This window comes from Macrosteles quadrilineatus, unplaced genomic scaffold (genome assembly GCF_028750875.1).
Source record: "Macrosteles quadrilineatus isolate MER2022 unplaced genomic scaffold, UCM_ALF_1.0 Scaffold_5__1_contigs__length_97177068, whole genome shotgun sequence".
Lineage (NCBI taxonomy): Eukaryota > Metazoa > Arthropoda > Insecta > Hemiptera > Cicadellidae > Macrosteles > Macrosteles quadrilineatus.
In genome coordinates, this window is record NW_026542598.1 from 14,447,803 (window position 1) to 14,462,764 (window position 14,962).

The 14,962-nt window shown below is 35.4% G+C and overlaps 1 protein-coding gene across 3 annotated transcripts in view; it reads left to right on the plus strand.

Moving 5' to 3' along the window:
- LOC128993812 (disco-interacting protein 2-like) overlaps window positions 1-14,962 on the plus strand; it is a 368,811-nt gene that overhangs the window by 1,044 nt on the left and 352,805 nt on the right. The window lies entirely within an intron of this gene.

Below are 14,962 nucleotides of genomic sequence, written 5' to 3' on the forward strand. Positions count from 1 at the left end.
GCCTCCGTATAATACCAAAGTACGGTACCGTTTTCATTTGGTAATTTTATTCATTACATTATGGTAACTTTGCTCGAATCGATTATCATAAAATCATCATCAGTTTGGTTTGGAACCAGTATCAACTTTCGAAAAGCCATTTAATCAAAGTTTACGAATCCATGCACAATGTAGCATTTTCAATGGCGGTTAAAAAGTTTTAGTGATGAAAAAGTAGTAGAGCAAACCATATTTGACATATGATTTGCAACTATTCAACCCGTAAACAACACAAAAAAAGCTTATAAACACAGGATTGAGTAACATAAACAGGTAAACTTTAGTTCTGCCAATAAGTTAGGCCTAAACTTAACTGTTGTTTACAAACAGCCATCATAACTAGGCCTACCTATTTTAGACTGTGTTTTGAATGATAAACCTTCATTTTGCTTTTTGGACACTCTAGTTTATTGTTGTCTGGATGGATTTTTCTGATACGTTATAAAAGAAATACTGATAGCCTATTTAAATTGAGGATCTTAAAAGACAAAAAATGAGGGCCAACCTTTTAAGTTAGTTGTAGCCTACTCCATAATACCTTAGACAAAAAGAGTTAGGTGATTGTAGACTGTCAGCCGTGCTGCGGTTACCATAGCTACCAAAGGTTCTTGCGCACACCGCTGGGAGCGCCGTGTGGTTATGTAGCCTATGCCGTAACTACATGGCGCCCCCAGCGGTGTGCGCCAGAACCTATGGTAACCGCAACACGGCTGAACGGTCTATATTTAATTTTATTTGTCTATGATAGTACCAAAACTTTGATAATTAGGCCTATTCACAACATCAAAATCCCAACAACTTTCAATTATTTTTGAGAAAAAGTTAATTTGACTAAAGACATTATTAAAATGTTTAGCCTGAATATTAACTTAAATATTAACTTATTTCCCTAATGTAGAAAAGGCTGGTTGTGCTTAGGAAAACTTTGCATTTGAATTGGGGTATGACTGCTCGACCGATTGTCATCGTGAAATTATTACAGAACCACAGATAGCCTACACTTTTTAGATCAAACGATCAAAATGGTGACAAATTCAATCTTCCACTTGTTCCTAATCTCAAGATTGTTCACCACAATGTCCATTGCATTTCTAATAAGCTCGATAGTCTAAAAATTTGGAGAAATCTGACATCGTTTGAAGGATTTTGAGTGTGAGGTCACGGCGTTGTATGGTTTTAAAGGTGTCACAGCTTAATGTACTGTAGATAGTCTTCCCAACGAGGAGGAGTGTGTAGGTTGTGCTATATGGGCAACCATATGGGGGGTTGCTAGTAATAAAACAGTGAAGGAAGAAACACATCTTTATTTGTAAATCACCATTTTGAGAGAACAAGATTTCAAGCCAACTCCCCACCCTAAGTTACAACACCGGTATATTTTCTAGGCCTATAGGCCTATGTCTCACGCTTTTGTGTTGAGGGTAGGTGTGAGATTGCTGGAGCTAAGCTAGACGGCAATCAAGAATAGTTTCTAATAGTTGTCGTATACAAGCCACAACCATTCCCCTCTTCATTGCAAGAGCATTTGAAACTTTCAACGATTGCTTATCAAAATACCTAGAAAAACTTCTAATGCCAAATGTTAGAAGTGTTGTTGGTCATTTCAATGTTGATCTGTCAGTTTCAGATATCAAAGTTGATAGGCTGTCATCTCATGGTTTGCAGAATATAGATCATGTCATGTGTATCCCGACCTCCCAGTCAATCGCTTGAGTTGTTCTGTTGACTGCTTTGTCTAATTACCATTGCACAAGTAGCAGTTTTTAACTGTTAGTTTACAAAATATAACTCTTTGGAGCAAAAGCATTAGTTGAATTCAATTAGGCTAAACTTATTTTAAGTTTCAATATTTGCCATATTCATCAAATGTTTTATGTTCGATATGTTGTCATAATTTAGAGACGTTAACATTTTGGAATTTTTCGATAAAAAAGTATGTTTGTGATGTGGCGGGTCTGTTCACAGTTTGTCTTGTTACAGTTTTTGCCTCTGTACCGAAAACATTTGCAATTGGATGTGGAGGGCGTTGACTTGGATAGGGCCAGGTTTTGCTGGCTTATGTACTTAATACACAATAAGGGTTTTCCCTGTAACCTATTTTCCAGCAATCCGATTTTACGGCTGTCATTTTAAAGCTTATGATTTAGCCTAAATGTATTGTGAATGGTGATTAAAAGTAATTTCCATTAAGGTAATATATTTAAGGCCCTTCTCATGTTTATTTTTAGTTTCAAAGATTCAGTTATGGTGACCTACTTTCTTTATACCCTAACAATTTAAATTGGAATTTTAATTTTACAGCTATTAACCATCACAATCGATTGTAAACAAGAGACTAAACAGTTTATGAACATGTATTTTAAGTACCGGTAGGTAAGCTAATTTTTGAAAAAAGATGTGACTTGATTGAGGTAGATTTATCACTCTTTATACCATAGTCCTAGAGATATTATAAAATGAAAATCAATAACCTTTATAAACAAACATAATCTTGAAATTAGGCTTTATGGGTAGGCCTATTCTGGATTCATTCAACCCCAGAAACAAATTTAGCCTAGAAAGACTTTAAACTGCACTATTTGCATGCAGGTCCCCTTGTAATTGATAATTAGAAAATTAATAAATGAATGTTTATGCTTTTATTGGCACAAAATATAGGCCTACAGGGTTTACAAGATGAATGTAGGCCTACAGGCTTGTGTCAGTTTTTGCAATTTTCCTATACAGGGAATAAGCTACTAAGTTACGTAAGTATCATAAGACATGGACCCGGGACCTATTTAGCCTACTTTTCTTTGTGAGGTCTCCAAAGGCCAAAAACATCATCTGTTCAAATTCACATATAAGTTGTATGTGTCCGTTAGTATGATAACCTGACCAAAAATGATCTGATTTTAATTAAATTTTAAAGTACCTAACAAACATGTAATAATCTGATATTGATGAAATGTGGTACAAACATGTACACCTACATTTATTTGAACGAGTTTGGGAAAGTGGGTTTATGGGGGGGGGGGGGCTCTATAAGGTAAAAATTGAGTTTCCCCATTATTGACCCTAAAACATAAGATTTTGCAATTTCTTCAAACTAATAATTTGGTATAAACATGGTTTAAGGAAGTGCCGATATCAGCTTAATGGTTAGGGAAAAAATAATATGAATTGTAAATTTGAAATGTTAATGTTATTCTTAATGATAACTTAGTAAACTAGGCAATGTAGTTTGCTGGTTTATGGATAATATTTTGATTAGATTTGACAAATTTATTTATTTCATCCTATAGCAACCCTACTATAGCTGGCCTACTATTAACTTTTGATTGAAAAACACATTTTCCTTTCCCTATAGTAGCAATCGGTACTTACGTATTATACGGAGGCCACTTATTTTACAGCGCGCTGCGGCGGTTAGGTTAGGTTGGGTTATCATAAGTTTTTATGACTCATCTCGTATAGTTCGATTCATAACGAAACTAGGAAAGTTCTACAAACATATTTATGATAACCCAACTTAACCCAACCGCCGCAGCGCGCTGTAAAATAAGTGGCCTCCGTATAATACGTAAGTACCTAAGCAATCCTAAGTACCGGTACTCCTTTTAAAACTAATGTTACTATTTAAATAGGGAATGAATCTGTCATTTTTAAGGAGATATCTTAGTGAAAATCCAGTCAGGCATAGAAATTTGCTTAGTTTGCAAGGTTGCTGTGGCAGAGGTATTTGTTTTTTGTTTAGTTTCGTAATGAGCATATTAAGCAATCCTCACTATGATTTAGATTAATAGTTTTTGGTAGCAAGATATTTCGACAAGAAGGATGAGATGTTGGCTGGCCAGAGATAGACCATTGTTCTGATTGTTTGTAACCCCTTACAGACTCACTGGTCCAATTAAGGGGAGGAGGAACAAACAACGCCCCTTCTCTCAAAAACCTCTTCAAATTTCACTTACTTTTTTGTCAACCTTCTTTGAAGCTTACATGTTTTCTCCCTTTAAATTTGACAATGTGAATTAATTTTTTTACTGTAGTTGTTTGGAAAATTTTCTGATCAGAGTTTACTAATTATATTAGAAAGAAGAGGGGGTTTCTGTATGTAGTTTTCTTCCTAGAAAACAGGGAACTGAACAGGCTGAATATAAATTGTAACCAATCCCGTTTACTTATATAGGTTAATTCATCTGCTTAATATTTCCAGGCTCTACCGCTAGAATCGAGGAATATAAATACTAGGCTAATTGTGCAGTGAAACTGTGCAATATAATATTATTTGGACTTTGTTTAAGGGAATACGAAAGCATTTCTGTGAGTTTTCATATTGTCCTAGGAACACTTTTAACTACAATCTTCTACAAAACCTTGTCTGTGCTATTAGCATTACCAGTACAACTGTAATCGATGGGTTGAGTGTTACATACAAATTGCCTTTTTACCCAGGTTTCAAGAAGGATGTCTTCTACAGATGGTGTATATTGGTTTTTCATTGCTTGCTCTTAAATAGGTAATCCCGAGAACTGGCTTCTATCAACCAGTCCTTATTTGTTTGACTGGGCTTTCAAATCTGGTTGTCTTGTTTCTGTTGCAGCTGAGAATTAGTATTTATTTTTAAGACGATGTCTTAGTTTTCAAATTTTTCAGTAAACTGTGATATTAAGCTGCAATAAATAACTATGTAGGTTTTGTTACTATGGGATGGGTCGTGATAGTGAGAACCCAATTGTTTTAAGTCATGTCAGGATGGGATGTTTGTTGTTTTACCAGTACCTATTTAGTTGTTTTTTATTAAACTTATTTAAACATATTACTTTTATACTATTACTTTTAACTTATTACTTTTACTACTATCTGAATGCTGTGATTGGACTGGTTGATATCCAAACTGTGTTTTATCTATATGTGTTTGTAGATTTAGTTGTGTGCCATTGTCGACCTTAAATGTTTGAATTTGAGACCCACATCGTGTCTCATGGGGTTGACTTTCCTTCATAACAGTACTTTAATACTTAATAATTTCTTATGAGTCTAATTTAGTGAGTCTGATGTGTCTAGTATAAAATATTGATTAGACAACGAATATATTAGTGGAGAGCAAGCTGGTGTAGTAATAGAGGATGGGACTTCTGTAACTGAGGTTTCCTGGTTAAAATCCTGCCAATCACCAAGGGCTGTAGGTATATTATAATAATTTCTTGACCCTCTACGCTCAACCTAAAGTACTTAGTGATTTAATGAGTCCTGGGTTACAGTCTAGCATCCTAGGATGTTAAGAATTCCATAATTTTATTGACGTTTCTTTTTTGCTCAGTTTACAGTTGGGTTACAGCATTAGGTATAAAAGGACACAGTAAATAAATCCCTTGTTCTTTGACAGCTGGTCAATATCTAGCTCAGCTGATCGATAGGCTGTACACCAGCTGAGCTGCCAATGGGAGTGGCTGTAGACAATGACACCTTCACTGCGATGGTCTACCTACCTGTCTGGTACACATTTGTGGTAGAGGTAGCTTGGATGTCTTTAAATCACTGGGAATCACATTAACATCCAGAAACGTTAGATGATGGTTGGATTTGTTTAGCTTTGTTTGACCGATACATCAGAGTGTGTATTTTTAGTTGAAAATGAGTGTTGAATAAAGGATGTGGTAGCATTATTACTGTTTCTGATTCTTAAATATCAGAATCATATTAAAAGTCCAATGATTAAACAGCTAAGTACAGAGGACACAGATTCAGATTTTCACAACTTTTTTGCAAGGCTATGGATTTGTTTCATTAATATATTCTCGCAGTTAAATGTAGCGTTTGATGAATTCGACTAAAGTCTATATAGCTTGAAAAAGTCTATATAGCTTGAAAGTTTCCAGGTAATGGAAAATATTTGTCGGTTGATAAACAATCAATTAAGCTAATTTTTTACTTATGCTGCTAAGTCATCAAAGCAAATAAAACTGACTGTTTATATTTTATCATCACATATAAATAATCCTTAAGGCTAGACCTCGACATGGCTATTCTAATTATTGACTGTGTATGCTTGATAAAAAATAAATTCAGGTTGTCCAAGTGGAGTTTGGATAAGCTTTTCTACTAAAACGCTTGTTTTTAAAATGGAGATCGTTGTTTACTCAAACCATGATTGTGGTACAGAAAAATTAATACACCAATGATTTAATTCCCGACACATATCAGAGTGAATTGTTTTTTGTTTTGTTAATGTCATTGGCAGTTTCTTATTTTTTGTGAGTGGGGCCCAATTTATGATATTGTCAGGCCACTATCTAACGTTGGCCCTTTATTATACCATAATTAATTGGTAGCCCAATAACAAATGGCATCTGGGTCCAGAATTGATCAGGCTTGAAATCAAACCAGCAACCATCAGATTTGAAGGCGAGCACTGTAATCACTTGGCTACCCTTAAAATTTTCTTCCAAGTATTATTCAATAACTTTGGATGAGGATTGTTTGAATAGTCTCAAACTTGAGCTGAGCATAATTACTAGTAAAGTTCAACCGTCTGAACACACAAACTAGGCAACTTGGCTGTAATTATGTGGTCTGGCTGACACTGCAAACTACTTATGTCAGCAAATCTTGTCGCAGGCACATAAATTTTACATACACTCTTTTTATGCAAGTACGTAATTTTCTTTGCTAGATGCTTAAAACAGAATATGTATTCACATGTGAAACAGTTGGGCTTGAGATTCATTAAGCAAGCGTGTGTGATTGTGCTGTGTTTTAATAATATGCAAGTCATGAATATTCTCAGACTAAATAGAGGAGTACTTGATGTAAATAAATCAAATTTGGAATAAGATTACATACTGTTAGTTAAAAAAAGATAATGGGAGAAGTATCTTTAAAAACCAAAGGGGCAAATAGGAGATGTCATCATCAAACTGTTTCATGGAGACTATAAAATCTGAGTTAGTTGATCCTGTTGAATTTGTTAGTTATTGTGTGGTAAGAGCAAATTGACAACCTGAGAAATTACTAAATATACCGACACTACAAACCATTGGACCGTGTTTTCTCTAACTCTTGACAAGTGTAGGACAGTTGTTCCATAAAGCTACAACTAGTAAAACTTTGCCAGTAAGGGAGTATTTGGGGTTACGGTTGTAGTGAGCAGGACTTCTGTTCTAACACACCAGGCTCAAACACTGCCAATCACCAGAGTGGAGAACTTTCTGTATACTGGAGATCTCCCTCCTTGTAAAGTGTTGTGTGCCTAGCTGTTCCCTGTGCCAGAGTGTATGAAGGTCACTGCAGGACATGTGACGTGTGACCTTCAGTTGATGTGATAAACTGTGTGTTCCACTGATAATGAGAACTACCTGAGTGGACATTTGTATTGTGCAACTGGATATTAGTATTTTGTTTTGTTTATCGCAGTAAACAATTAACAGTAGTATTTTGATTGTATTTACTGCTTAATCTTCAAATTATTTTTTAAAATTATCAGGTTTGTTACTGACTAATATCAGTTGTTTTAACAGTCAGGATTTTAAAAAAGTCCAATGATCCAAAAGCAAAAAAAGTCCAAAAGCCCAATGATCAGAAAAAGCTGGGTCCAGATTTGAACCATCAAAAAGCTACTGACTTCTCAGGATCTATCCGGCAACCTTTTAAGTTTAGGCGAGCACTTCAACCACTCAACTACCCAGCTAGTAAAAATGTTAGATGACACAATATATGTTTTAAATAGTGAATGGTAGAAAGTTAAATCACTTAATATACTTGCACAAAAATGTTATTTTTAATTTTAAGTGCATTTTTTTTATTATTGGGATAGAACGTGGTTATGTAAATATTTAGGAAGCTTATTTGGTTTGTTTTTTTGTTAGCTTTAAAACTTTTTACTAAAATACTGGATGGTTTAATATTGAAGGGTACCATTGTGCTGGAAGTTTAATACAGTCCCAAACAATAGAAGAGATTAAAAAGTTGTATTAATTGGTGAGTTTAGTCAATTCCATTAAAATGATCTTTGCTGAAAACTCTTTTTGTTGGAAAATATGTGAGTTTTGAATTCAATTAGAAATTTACCACAGCTTTTAGTCAAACCAAACATAATAAGTAGATATATTAGGCTCTGTGATCATACTAGCTCTGCTGTTGAAGGCGATGGGCAGAACTGGGTGACGTCACACATAACTGTCCACAACAAGACACTATTACTGTACTTGCATGTGTGAGTAATGGATGAACAGCCCACATAATTGTACAACTGACTGTCTGCCATGAGAATACTGTGTTTATCTTTATCATACTTCTTTATCATGCCCTATAAGTCATCTTTCAAAATTTGATGTAAACGCTGTTGTTATAAGATTTTAGTTAAATCAGAACTTGAATTGCTGATTATCACTAGCTGTACAATGCAGTTGACTGCTTGCAGTATTGAGCGGACCTAGCCTATTAATCCAATACTTTTCCAAAGTCGAGCTAACTTACATCGGGTTAACGTAAATGAGATGTATACTCGCAGTATCATAAGTCAATGGTATATTTGGTTCACGTCAATGTGATATCTATTTGCAGTATCCAAAGTCAATGGTACGTCAGGTTCACGTAAATGGAATGTCTACTTGCAGAATCTAAAGTCAATTTTGTATTGGCCTAATTCCGGCGACCCTAATTGGTTATTCATTTTGTACTAAATTAATCAGATTGTTCTTACCTTTTGTTCTACATTTTTTTTTTTTTTTTTTAAGATTTTATTAACCGATCAGCATTTCATTGCTATACAGGTTAGGTATAATATAAGAAAGACAAAAATAACATTATTAATTACATTAACATGGATAGAGGTCAGCTTAGCCCCTCAGGCACTTATTGTCACTGTTTTAGCGGTCGGACTGTAAAGGCACTGTCCACCAATGAAACACAAATCAATGAAAACAAAACAATGGTTATAATAAAACATCTTGAGGCAATCTGGGTTTTAGTCGGAGTCTCTGGATTTCAGAAGGTTAGCCTGTGTTATAAAATCCAATGCTGCTGGTTAATGGAAGTTTTGTAAAAAATTTTGATGTAACTTTCTTGATAAAATCTTCTATAGGTTTTATTCCCAGTTCTAAATGTATTTGACGGGTTCGAAAATACCAGGGACATTTTAGAATTATCCTTAAAACTTTATTTTGAAATGTTTGCAGTTTGCGAATTGAGCTTGGTGAAGCAGTTCCTCATACTGGGCAGGCGTATAACAATAGTGGACGTAGAAGTGTTTTGTATAAAAGGGTTCCATTCTTCATAGACATACATGATTTTTTGTTGATTAAAGGAAACAATTTTGACAATCTGCCATAAGCCAAATTTAATTTTTTATTAATATGAAATTTCCAATTTAACTTTCGGTCGAAGTATACACCTAAATATTTCATTGCTTGGTCAGGAGGGTTCCATGTCTACATTTTGTGATGTGCTAGTTTAGACGATTCGTTGACTAACATGTGTTATGACTCTTGTTTACCCTTTTCTTATTATCTTGCAGATGTCATGGCAACCAATAAACCCACAAGGCCCATAAATTTCCAAAAATCTAAATTTACGGAGAGAAAAGCCCTCCAGTTTGATTTGTACCATTTCAGATTTATACATTTCCATAGTTGGTTACAATGATTTCTAAATTTCATGGGGATTGCTTCATCCGTTCAGGAGGAGTATTTGTAAAACAAAAGCAGGCTCAATAAGTAATCTGTCAAAAAGTAAGGGACAGATTACCTGTAAGATACACAAAGAACGACACGCGCATGGGAGAATGTCCATTGTGTCTAGTGTTCAGTGTCTATTGTCTAGTTCAGTGTCTAGTGTAGAAGAGCCACTGAACGCTCAGACAATAAGACACAATGGATCTTACACAAACACTTGCCTGCGTCTCTCAAACGGTTTTTATCATTCAAGGTGGAGTTGTCTATTTGTTATGATGCTATTTCAGATACGCATCGCTATTGTTTTGTAAAAATTGTTAAAGTAATTTTCGATATTTTAATTTTAAACTATGTTAAAACGTTAAAACAAATTTTTGTTGTTTTCTATAGCTAAAAGTGAAAACTGGACAGCCAAAAGGAGAAATTGGGAAGAAATATTAGCTTCACTGTAACATTTCGTTGGGAAGTAAAAAAAGTAACCACCCACGAGACAATAATTATTTGTTAGGTTAGGTTTAATTGTATTTTGAATGATCAATTTATCGTTAAGAAGTTTCCGTATTGAAATCTTCATAAAAAAAAAAAAAAAAAAAAAAAAAAAAAAAAAAAAAAAAAAAAAAACATGAGGGCATAATTTAGAAGTTCCATGATTTTGACTTATTTCTTATGAATTCACCTTCCCTAGAATCTTTTGCACAATTTCCTAATATAACATTTAATTTTAAAAGGTTTAAACTAATCTATGTTTATTTTTTGCCAATTCAGCTTTAGTATGTTTTACGGTCATATTTTTAAATACTCTACTTATATTTGGTAAAAAAAGGTCGTACAAAGATATTTCCTGAAACCAACAATACATTTTATTTTAAACTTTGATGAACATCAAATTTCTTGCAACGATCAATGTTTAGGTTATACGAATGTCGATTAATTTCAATTCTATCGAATAGTGATTTTTACACAAATGGTTGGTTCCAGTTTTAATGCGTTTGTTTGGCCAAGATAGTTGATGGTGGAATGGAAAGCCGTTGTCAGCTTTGTTGCTGACGTATGGTGCGGTGTTCATTTCCCTAACGGCTAACTTTATAATCTTGTAATGTTGGTAATGTTGCTCAGCGACCCGTGATATACTTGCGGCCTGGGCAGCGTCATGGTAAACTAAGTTTTCTAAAATAAGAACTTAGCTTAGAACTTTTGTCAAGTGCACTTTATTCAATTTCAAATTATAATTTTTTTTATATTAGTAAATGATAAAATTATACGTGTTTTCAAACTATTGTTTAATATGACGGGTTTTCGTTTTAAGTTTAAATTAATCCCATTTACATCCAAATTTAAGCAACTTAATTACTTTTTCACCACACTATCATGTTTTTGGCTGTATTACATACGTTAATTGGTGGCCGAAAGTTACGTTTTGCTGGCGATGCCAGCTGTCCATAATTTGGGGACCGAGCAGGTTTTTACAGGCCGGGGCCGCAAAATCAGCTGTCCGCTTACTTACTTAAAACATGAATGCATTTTAAATACATAATCAAAATCCATAGCATTTCAATAGAATTGTGTTATTGTCACCGTTGCCTAGCAACTATATATTTTTATTTTTGCTGATTCCTCAAATTATTTCTTCACATAACCTTAAAGTTGTAGTGGTGTTGACTATCAGTGTGCATTATTATTGTGGTGAATAGTGGTAATAAGGTATAGTGTGGTGAAAAATAGCGTTCGTACCACGGACCGAAATGGTTTTGCGGCTCTCGATCGATTTAAGTTCTCGACTTCGTCTCGAACTTAAAAACTATCTCGAGCCGGCAAAACCTCATTTTCGGCCCTAGGTACGAAATATACTATTCTGTGGGGTCAGCGCGTTATGAATGAAGAACATTGACATCTAACAATTGGAAACTTGCCCTAAAACGACGATTTAGATAACTAAAAACGGGTGTTTTGCGGACAGTATGGTGAAAACGATGTTTGATTAAAACGGAGACATTTCACAGCTGTAGTAGAATGTAGATTACTTAACGTCGATCAAACTTACATCTGTTCTAATCACTCAGATTCTTGTATAAACGTGGTTCAAACAAAACAAACATACGTAAGAAATCCATTACATTTATTTAGCAGTTTACTTATATTACTTACCTTTCAATTTCTACCTGAGATGGGCCTGTCAGTTTTGTACTGAAAGTGTCTATTCACGGTGGCGGTGGCACCCAAGAAGTGTAGGATGTTGTCGATAAAAACCGCGGATCTGAGTGACACAGTCTAGTACACAGCAACAATGGTGGTGCGGTGCGGGCACGTGCTGGTAGTCCTAGATGGTCCTAGTCAAACCTTCAGCTGCGCAGCCTGTCGTTGTGTTTATCGTTACACTTATCATTGCACTATTCGATGATGGTTCAGTGTCGTCATCCGTGTGAAACGGAGTTTTAAACCACAGGACTGGGACATACAATTAATGAATCAATAATGATTCATTGTATAGGCAATTCATTGTACTGCATGCTGAGTAATATACAGGGTTAGTAAAAAGTGTGGAGACCCCCTGTTATTTTTTTTAACGGCCCATACTAGAAAAACTAAACTCGGCACACCTTTATGGCATGTTATGATGTACTTTTTGGGCATAACCGTCACTTGGTGTACATCCCCAAAATGGGGGATTTTGGGGGAAACTAAAAAATGTCAAATACAAAGACCTATCGAGTGACCCCTCATTTTGAAGGTCCAGGTAAAAGAAAACCAAAAACGCAAACTAGAGGTCTTTATCTCAATCCAGTAAAAAATGGCAGCCAATTGAAATTCTCAGAAGTTGAATTTAACTTGCAGCTTTCCAAGTCTGGAGACCCCCTGTAAATTTTGTAGCGGCTCACACTAGGAAAACTAAACTCTACACACCTTTTTGGCATGTTATGAAGTACTTTTTAAGCCTAATAGCCACTTGCTTACCAAACCCAAAATGGGGGATTTTGGGGGAAACTCAAAAGTTTTTAATGATAAGCCCCATCAAGTGACCCCTCATTTTGAAGGTCCTGGTAAAAGAAAACTAACAACGCAAACTAGAGGTTTCTATCTCAATTCAGTAAAAAATGGAAGGTGATTGAAATCTTTAAAATCGGAAATAACTTGCAATTTTATATTGAACTGGCTGCCATATTTTACTGTGTTAAGATAGAGACCTATAATTTGTGTTGTTAGTTTTCTTTTATTATGACCTTCAAAATGAGGGGTCACTCAATGGGGCTTATCATTAAAAAATTTTGAGTTTCCCCCAAAATCCCCCATTTTGGGTTTGGGAACTTATGAGAATTTCAATCGGCTGCCATTTTGTACTGAACTGAGATAGAGACCTCTAGTTTGCGTTGTTGGTTTTCTTTTACCAGGACCTTCAAAATGAGGGGTCACTCGATGGGTCTTTGTATTTGAAATTTTTTAGTTTTCCACACTAAACACCAAGTGAACACCAAGTGGCGGTTATGCCCAAAAAGTACTTCATAACATGCCATAATGGTGTGCCGAGTTTAGTTTTTCTAGTATGGGCCGTTAAAAAAATAACAGGGGGTCTCCACACTTTATACTAACCCTGTATACAGTAGATATGGCTATTAAGGAATTTAAAATTTGAACACCTCGTTTTTATTGAGTTTCAATCTTATGATAATTGTGTTTGTTTTCAGGTATGGATTGTAGCTGTTAATCAGAGTTTCAGTGTGTACTCGTAAGTATGAGTTAAACTAAATTTCTTTATCATAAATTCCACTAGGTTTTAAAAGCCTTTATTTGATACAAACATTTCTGACATGTTTTCCTTCAAATCAATTTATAAGTACCCACAGAACTAGGAAATACATTTTTTGAGCCACGTACAAGATCGTTTTAAATGTTTACTTGATTACAATTAGACTGAAGAGATTACGTTTCGCATACGTATGATGAATGTCGTTGTTCTTACTGTTGATGTCACCTGGGTGTTTGGTGTCAGTGACGGCGGTGCGGCGCCAGGCACTGTACAACAAAGAGGTGATGCTGAGACCGGACACAGGCAAATTGGCGGGTAGATATCAAGGTCACTACACGGACACGTTGACCTGACGTGTAGACGTGTAGCGAGTTGCTACGAGATAATTAGACTAGACCTGTCTGTGACTCAAACAGGGATTGTGGACATACCATCTCTGAGACTTAGGTAGACCGCGTGTGTTTGATAAGTCACACTATATCTGTTGGATTGGTGTGTAATCTGTGATCTGGACTGTGGCACGGATCAAACACCAAACATTTTCCATCTCAATTAAACTGTAAGAAAACACAAGTTTTCACGGCCTTTTTGATCTGGAATCTGATCTTGTATCCTGTGTAGTACCTAAAAGATAACACAAACTCACCAAAAACTACTAATTTTGAAATGTTTTTGATACTATGCTTGAAGAAGATACCAGATTCTACATCACAAAAAGTGAAAACTTTGTCTTCTACAATAACCTTGGTGGAAAATACCCGCAAGAATCCCTCAATAATGTAAAATTGCCATTAATATAAAATAATTTCCAACAAAAGTACTAACCAAATTTCGTATCATTTGACTGGCAATTAAGTCACATTGAGGCGTTCTTTAAATTCCCTCGTGACAAGACTGTAACAATTTCAACTCTGATTTTACCGAACTCATCCACCGGTGAAGACCGCTAATTAAGTGAGACTGTTTCACATTTTACTGATAAATCCTGTAGACCGTGTGAGATTGATCTGCTCTCACACCTCGAGAAACTTCCCCATAACAAAGTTAGTGTCGCCGACGAGGGCGTGTCTGTAACAATTATGTACTCTGATAACTTCACTTTCCTTCCAATGCTTCATGATGTTCATCAGAGTCCTTAGATACATGTGAACATAAGCTCAATGAAACAATCGTGTGTTTATAATACCAAAGGTACTTTTGATCCTGCGCCCAGTTTGTATTTAGTTTACACCCGTGCAGAATCGTTGACATTCCATTCCCAGAACAGCTTATGTTACAAGGCTGCGAGAAGTGCTGAGTAGACGTATGACGACATGGAGAGCGTCAGCAAGTCAGCACTCAGCAGTGCAGGGTACGAAGAATCGTGACATAGTATAGGCTCACAAACGATCTGTGTTTGAGTATTTGTTTAGATTGTGTTCAAAGTAAAATTTTTAAGGATATATTTGTGTAGCTTTTGGCTGCTTTAGCCCGGCGCACAGAAGAAATTATATTTGGATTTTAATATTTTAAAGTTGTACAGTTCCAG